The sequence below is a fragment of the Pristiophorus japonicus genome, chromosome 4 (genome assembly GCF_044704955.1).
Source record: "Pristiophorus japonicus isolate sPriJap1 chromosome 4, sPriJap1.hap1, whole genome shotgun sequence".
NCBI lineage: Eukaryota > Metazoa > Chordata > Chondrichthyes > Pristiophoridae > Pristiophorus > Pristiophorus japonicus.
In genome coordinates, this window is record NC_091980.1 from 114,000,779 (window position 1) to 114,008,954 (window position 8,176).

Here is an 8,176-nt window from a genome sequence, read left to right on the forward strand (position 1 = left end):
AACAGGTGACATCAACAACATCCTACAGTTTACAGTACACCGATGGATCAGGGAGGTCACCAAGTCTCTCTCTAGGAGGAACACATACCTCTCCTTCCTACTGACTGAACGAAGCAGGACGAGAGAGCACTAGGTTTTGTATGCACAGCAGGTTTTCCAAGGATGCAGGGTGCCATGAACTGCACAAACAATGCCTTGCATGCTCCCTATCACCGGCCCTATATTTTTATCGATCGTAAGGGATTTTACTCCATCAACATGCAGTTTGTTTGCCACAATAGGCAGTGCATTATGCAGGTCTGTACCGCCATCCTTCCAAATAGGCTGCCAACTTACGGCGGGTTATTGGGCGACTAGGGATATCCTCCTGGACATGACTCATGACTCCTATCAGGAACGCACACAACGCGAGCAATGCTGCCACCAGGAACATTAACAAGCAAACAATCGGCATGCTCAAGCAACACTTCCACTGCATGGATCGCTCTGGAGGACCTTTGAACTGCACCCCTTTGGGTATCCGATTTGTCAGCATTTTCTGCATGCTCCACAATTTCGTCATCATGAGGGACCAAACTTAACATGCACAGGAGGAGGAGCAGGAAGAGGAGGACAAGAAATAGGAGGATGTGAGAAACCACCAGAGAATCTTTTTGCCAGAGCTCTCAGAGACAAGCTCATCGAGGAGCGCTTCAACTAAATCAGCCCTCCCCATTCTCCAGTCGTTAACAATCTTTACCATTTTCCTTACAACAACCATCCGATTGCTGTCCTTCACTTCAGACTTATGGGTCTTGCTCTCACTTCACTACAAAGACAAGTACCACACCAAATCCAGAACCACAACCAAATTCATCAAACAAATATTGACAAATCATGTCAACATTGACCAAAAAATGACTACTCACCCATGTGCAATCTTTTAGTGCCCATCTTGTGTGTTTGTTTTCCTATCATGCTGCTACAAAGTGTTTCTCCAGTGACTACAGCTCAGGAGGTGGAAGGTTGCTGAGCTTCCATTGAGGATACATCAGAGGGCCTTGGAGGATGACCTCGAGCAGCTTTGGGCCTAGAGGGCCCGGCTGCAGACTGCAGCATCTCGGCATGGGCTGCAGCAGTCTGGGCCGGCTGGCCGAGTGGCACCAGCAAGTGCACTGGCAGAGCGTCTGTCGGGGAGCAGGCATGCTGTTATCCTGAGAGGACTGCCGGTGCCTCGCCCATGGAGCAAAGGCCACTCTCCTTTCATGTCTGAGCTTTCATAGCAGCAGTCTGTGGCCATGAGGGAGAAATAGTTGTGAGGGTAATAGCAGCTTTTGAGGGTGTGAGTGCAAACAAAGAAGGTGCAGCGAAGTCTTAGCTGCTGACTTATGGACAGTCATGGTAAGCAAGGAAGGGAAAGGTCGATAGTGCTGAGACAAAGGTAGGGTATTGGAGGTGTGTGCGTAAAGTGTGAGAGATATGAGGGGAAGTCTTAACTTCGACTCCTGATGAGATCATTACATTTATTATTGCATTGTAGCCAGATCCTGGAGGTAATGCTGAGCACAATCATATGCTGTGCCACCTCTCACCATGCCCATTCTCCAACTTGTCTTGGCAGCCACTGACCATCGGAGGGAATGAGGACCTCCTTTCTAACTTGGTTCACCAGTATCTCCATGGCTGTACCTGAAAACCTGGGAGCTCTGCTGCAACTCTTGCCCTCAGATATCTTCCTGCAGCTCCACAATGTTGCATTGGGCAGAAAAACCACACCTCCCTTTTAAACTGCTTTCCCCCCTCGTAATTGACAAGCTGTGAAGCTATAAGGAACACATTTCATGGTGGCAGCTCACCTCACTCAACCAAATTAGGGGTGATCCAGAAATTGGGATGGGCTCCTGCCAACTTCTCCGGGTGGCTATTGCTCTCGATCCACCCACTTCCCAACAGAAATTGACCCGACATTGTGTCCACTTAGCCACATTTGTGAAAATGATCTTTCGTAATTCTTGCGCAACCCTATTACAGTACAAAAAGTAACCCTTAGCACACTTGTTTTAATGCCATGGAGAGCCTCTGACACACTTTCATATCAGTTGACACATGTAAGAATCTGAAGGATACTTCAGCAACAATAAAGACAAAGATAGAGTATGGCGGAGTAGAGTTTCCGCTTGTTTCTGCTAGTTTTGCGCCCAGATTTCAGCGCAATCGGCCAAACCGACACAAAAAATTGGGAAATTTAAAACGCGAGTTGCTTATGCTCGTGTTTTCCGCAATCTCATATGCTGGTTCAGGATTCAGTTCGTCCAAATCAGGTCCATCCCAAAACTGGACACGCCCCAGGTCGAAATTGCAAGATTCCACCGATTGTGTTGATGTGGGAAGGCTCTTCAAATTGCACTCATTTTCTTTGGTGTAATTTTTAAGAAACTGTTCATATCATAAAATACTTAATTTACCAAGAAACTAACTGATGTACACAGGTTACATTATTAAATGCTCAGTATAGTTCTTTTAAGTCATTTTCAATTATTTTAAATCAAGTGATGGATTGGATATCCTTACTAAAAATGCTTAATTCTGGTGATAAACTCATTTTCAACCACATTAATACAACTGCACCAGGTTACCACTCTTAGGGCCCAAGTTTCCACATGATTTGCGCCTGATTTTTAGGAGCAACTGGTGGATAACGGACTATCTTAGAAATCGCAATTCTCCACATTTTTTTTTCTGCAGTTCTAGTCAGGTAGAACAGTTCTACTTTGGAATAGAATTTTTTCTTCAAAAGGGGGCGTGTCCGGCCACTGACGCCTGATTTGAAAGTTTCCACAGTGAAAATGTACTCCAAACTAGGTTAGAATGGAGCAAGTGAAGATTTTTGTAGAACTGAAAAAACCTGTTCTACACATTAAAAAATCAGGCGCAGGTTACAAATTAGGCGTCCAGAACGAGGTGGGTGGGGGGGGGGGGGGGGAGGGGAAGGGAAGTCATTAAATTCTACAATAAATCCTTATTTATACTTCTACAAATATTATACAAATAAATCCAACCTGAATAAACATTTATAAGCAAAGAAAAGATTAAATAAACCATCTTCCTACCTGTGTGAAAGTGCTTCAGGCACGGAGAATGCTGCAGTCAGCCTGAGGCGCCCGTTCTTCCCGCGGGGGGGTAGAGGAGAGGAGGCGCCCGTTCTTTCCCGCGGGGGGGGGAGGAGGCACCCGTTCTTCCTGCGGGGGGGAGGCGCCCGTTCTTCCCGCGGGGGGGGGAGGCACCTGTTCTTCCCGCGGGGGGTGGGGGGGGAGAGGAGGCGCCCATTCTTTCCCGTGGGGGGGGGGGGAGGAGGCGCCCGTTCTTCCCGCGGGGGGGGGGAAGGAGACAGTGAGAAGGCTGCAAGTGCTGATGTGCTGATGGCAATGTGCTTTTATTAAAAAAATGTTCAAAAATTAAACAGCTACAAAGAACTACAAAAATGGCCGAGTGCCAATGTTTTTTTCACACTGAGCATGCGCGAACGCTCCAACGCGCACGCGCAGCGTTGCCGGCAGGAAAAAAACTAATTTAAATAGTACCCGCCCCCTCCCACTTACAAAATCGGCGCGAGTGTAGGCTCCGCCCCCTAGGCGCCGCGCCAGGCAGACAAGGAGCTGCAGAATGCTCCAGAATCGCGGTTTTTTTTTTAGGCGTCGTTTTAGGCGCAAAAAACGGGCGCCCAGCTCGGAGGGGCGCCCGTTTTTTATCCTGTGGAAACTTGGGCCCTTAAATTCATCAAGCAATATTTTGTTATGGAAATAAAAGGAACGGTGATATTTTATTAAGCTGCCCGATGCCATTGGTTCATGGAAGATGTTAAGTTTGTGATTATGCAACCAAATTTTTCCAAAAACTTGAACTGTAACCTAACCGGCGCAATCAAGACATTTTGGGCGCAATTTCCCGATTGTGCCCAAAGCGGAAACCAAACCACAGCAGTAAATTGTGAACATAACAAGTGTGAGAGATTGAGAAAAATATAGAGTAACAGGAAGATAGAGGAGAATGCAAACATGCAGACTACAGGTCATGAAGAGATATTGTAAACACTAGGAGAGAAGCTGGGTACAGAACAAGTGAGACTAAGACCAGTTTGATGTAATCAAAATGCAACACAACTTTTCAAACAAAATTATAGAGATGGATTTGATGGATGCCATTAATGTTAGAAAAATAAAATCAAGATTTTTTTTTTTGTAGTGCTTGACATATCTCTTTGTAGAAAAATCTGCAGGAGTTGGATCCTTTCCCAAAAAACCACCATCAAAATCAGGGTATCCAAGGACCATTGATCATAGTATCCGAGATATTCATAGGTACAACATGAGGTTGCAAATGACACAATACAGGTTGAACCTCCAAAATCCGGAGTTCTGGAATGTTCCAGAATCCGGACTCCGGACCGATTGGTGACAGGATCGTCCGGAATCCATAAAATGTTCCCGAATCTGGACACCCTGTCAAACCGCTTCCGCTGCCAGCCGGGCCTAGTGAAAAGTCAAAAAATGAAATCCAACTACTGTACAGTTAATAAAATTGCAAGAATAAAAACGCCAATCCTACCTGTTTCAGGCCAGGTCTTCACAGTCACCGCACCGCTGCTCCTGGATCCACAACAACTTTGCACAGCACACAAGCCCCTTTGGGCAGAATCAACCAAGCTCCCGCGTGCAAGACCCTACCCGCCCACAAGTCCCCTTCCACGCACAAGTCCCCGGCCAGAATCAAACTCTGCACAGCACACTGCAGCTCCGTACCGAAATCCGGAAATACCCGAACCTGGGCTTGGGCGTTTCCGGACTTCGGACATAAGAAACATGTTCCGAAGTCCGGAAAAACACGAAAACCGTCTCGGCCTCAGTCCCAAGGTTGCCGGATTCGGGAGGTTCAACCTGTAATACGAATTAATTCTCAATAGATAGACTCAACTTTTGAAATACTTTTCCATCAGAACAACGAGCCTTTAAATTTGTGCCACTTAAAATAAGTCAGACAATAAAAGTGATGGCCCAATGATGTAATGCAAAACAATACTTAACATTTCCAAAACAACAATATTACAGAACTGTGGCAATTAAAAACAGAATGTGTGTTATGTTTCCACTATGGAAAAAGCATGCAATCATAGGTAAAATTTGGAACTTATCAACTCATGACTTGGGATTGGAGTGAGTTTATGGATAAAAGCCCTCTTTATATCAAACTTTGTGTAAAAACATTAAGGTGCTCTGAAATAACAGACAACAAATTAATCGTCAATTTGTATGAATAATCTGTACCGAACACATACAAGAAATGTAATTACTTTACTCAAATATAGGGGCACAAAAATCTTTAACAGCTGGAGAAGCAGGAAAGCAGCAGTGAATAAGGTTAGGAGTCAGGGTGGCATGAACGGTGATTTTGTAGGTGAAACGATACAGAAGGAGAAGTCGTGCTAAATAGGCTTTAGTAACATCAAAGGATATGTTCATGCATGAGAAACGTAGCCCCATAGGTCAATCAATACTGAATTAAAACAGATAGGCCGAGAATATCGTCAGCCCCTGCAAAATGGCGTGGGGATCGAGATGCACAATCACCCTGCGCCCATTCAAAAGAATGGAGGCAGCATGCGCCTGCTGATTAGCATGATTGTGGCATTCAGCCTAGCGCCGAAAGCACTGCTGAGTGGCTGAACGCTCAGCAGGGGGCCCAAGTTTGTGCAAGGCTTACCTGCAGTACTTAAAGGCAGTCTGCACCTCTTAAAGGAAAGGTGTGTTCTACTTGTAGCAGCCCATTGAACTGGCTGGGGAAGCGAGTGAGAGGAGGAGAAAAGAAAAATTATGTCACAACAGGGAAGAGAGCGTACATCTAGGTTCTCCGATGCAGCACTGGAGGCCTTGGTGCAGGAAGTCCAATGGGAGCAGATAGCCATTATGGCAAATGCCAGCAGTTTAGCCCGAAGGACCTGGACGCAGTGCAGGAATAAGTTTAATGACCTCACATGAGCAGCCAAGGTCAGCGAATTCATCTTCAAATGCCATATCCCACCATCTGCACCACTAGCCTCACACACTGCTCAATGCACCACACCCCCATCACTGACCTACCAACAATCTGCCTGACTCATACCTCAAATTCATAGCTTCACCTCTCCCTCACACACTTACCAATGCTGCAAGCTGCACAGACTGACAGCTATTCAACCATAACAGCCACATCACCCAAACACGTTGCACCACACTCAATGACACACTTTCCTTTTCTCTTGCAGCAAAAGGTGGCACACAACCGGTCAGCAGGACCTAATGGGTGCAGTTTAGGTGCGCCTGCACAACCTCACCCCCATAGAGGAGACGGTGCTGGCCGTTCTTGGGAGAGGCATCGCTGAGCCTGTGGCCATTGGCTGGGCAGAAAGAATACAAGTAGCCGATATCCTCATACATAATCCTTCTTCTCACTTCCCACTTCTCCCTCATTCCACAATCTCTTCTGATTTACAAGCTGCACATGGTGTAATCATACACCTTTTGCTTTCACCCCCTCCCCTCACCACAAACATACCCTTGCATCTTTCTCATTTCAGAGACTGAAGAAATCCAACCAGCCCAGCCAGTGGTGCAAGAGGGAGAGGAGAGGAGAGTGATGATGAAGAAGAAACAGCGTCACTCGATCTGACACCCGCAGCCACCAGTTCAGATACTGGCACTGTGAGAACTTCAGAGGGGAGCTTAGACATGGATCTGCATGTGGTGAGTCACTGGGCACGAGTGGCCTGCAGCCAGGGCAGGAGGCAAGGATAGCAGGTGCTAGCTCCACAGAGGGCGAGGTCGCACACGAGTTCTGCTGTAGAGGACTCAGATGAGCACTTCGTGATGAGGCAGCCTACAGAAGAATACTAATGGGTACGCACAATAAAATGCTTGATGCATCAGCAGGTCTGCCAAAAAGCCTGAGTGCAATGTCTAGCAGCATGGAGAAGTCATCACCAACTTGGCACAGGGCTTTGTGCAGAGCTTGGAGCCTTTGGTTTCCAGCATGGAAGTGACGGCTGACTCCATTAGCGCACTTGTGATGTAACATCTGATGGCCGATGCCTCAGCTTTCACTGCAGCAGAAGCCACCCAATATCTGGGTACTGCAGTAGAAGCTCAGACTTCTGCCACGCAAGTTCAGACTGCAGCCATCGTGTGTTCAAAGGGGCTTGCTGGGTGTCACAGCAGTGCAGCAATCTGTCCTGCAACAGATTACTAAGATTACTGAGTCACCGCCCCGGGGAAATGGCAGTGGCTCTGTGAAGCACGAACCTGCTGTCCTCTCTCAGCATGACAACATTCGTACTTCCACCACTGCCACTCCGCCAGTGCCCTTGATGTTGCCTGTCAGCCAGCCAGCCCAGACTGCTGCCACCCATATCGAGGTGATGCAGTCCGCAGCCGGGCCTTTGTTGCGTAGACAATAAAGATTCAAACTGAGTACTGTTTAACTAAGCAAGGTACAACCTTGCTTCTGCTTTATTTAGGCCCAAAGTGCCTGACTCACAAAATGGCTGGCCTTTTATACCAGAGCAGCACCATGTGTGTGCTGCTCAGTGGCCTCCAACAATGACACCATCTGGTGGCTAAAAACAGTATGTACATACATGACACCTTCGAGGCCCAGAGTTGCTCAAGGTCATCCTGCAAGGCCATCTACAGTTTCCCCCACTGAAAGTCAGCAGCCTTCCACCAGCCATGCTACAGCCACTGAGGTAGCAATTCGTAGGAGCACTAGGACAGGCAATGGCATACTGAAGACAGGCACTAAGGGTGATTAATTTACTTTTTTCTGTAATGTTGGATAGATCGATGTATAAAGTTGGGTTGGAATGTTTCTTTTGTAGTGGTTTTTATTTCAGCATTATAGCCAAGAAGACGCTGTGATAATCAGTAACAGAGGGAAGGTAAGGTGTAGGACTATTGTTGAATGGGGACTTGGGATTGCTTTCAGCTGTACTGTAGTCGGATGACTTAATCATGGACAGCAGAAAGGGGCTCTCTGGGTTGCATCCTCCCTTCTGCTTCCTCCTCTTCCGCTTCCTCTCCTCCTCTTCCTCCTCCTCCTCAGCTGGTTGCCGTATTCTGGTGGCAAGGGCTGTGCCCTCATGATGGTGAGATTGTGGAGCAGACAGCAG